Here is a 475-nt window from a genome sequence, read left to right as displayed (position 1 = left end):
TATATATATACATATATATATGTATGTACGTATATGTGTATCTGTGTCGATCTCCAGTACTTCCCTTTTAAGCTTCGTACTTATTCCATCGGTTATATTTGTCGAGCCACTAAGGTATTTAAACACACCTTCGCCGGTTGTCAAGCAGTGGTGCGGGACAAAGATAGGTACTCATACACACGCACGCGCACATATAATAAGAAAAGGAAGCTAGTCAGAATTTTAGATGATAATTTATTTAGCTCTTTCGTTTCATTTCAGCGATTCATTAGGGATGATTTTTTTTTACAGAAAATCTGGGATCTATTTTAAAACGGGGGCACCAGTTTTCATTTATGTTTTATGTAGTGTTTTTGGTACCGAAAGACTTTCAAACTTCGTATACTTATCTATTTTGTGTTATAGAAGAGAAAAAAATTTTTGTATTCGAACTTATTTCATGTAAAAAATTGTCTTATTTCGATAATTTCTACTA

Source organism: Octopus bimaculoides, chromosome 3 (assembly GCF_001194135.2).
Source record: "Octopus bimaculoides isolate UCB-OBI-ISO-001 chromosome 3, ASM119413v2, whole genome shotgun sequence".
NCBI lineage: Eukaryota > Metazoa > Mollusca > Cephalopoda > Octopoda > Octopodidae > Octopus > Octopus bimaculoides.
This window is presented reverse-complemented; position numbering follows the sequence as displayed.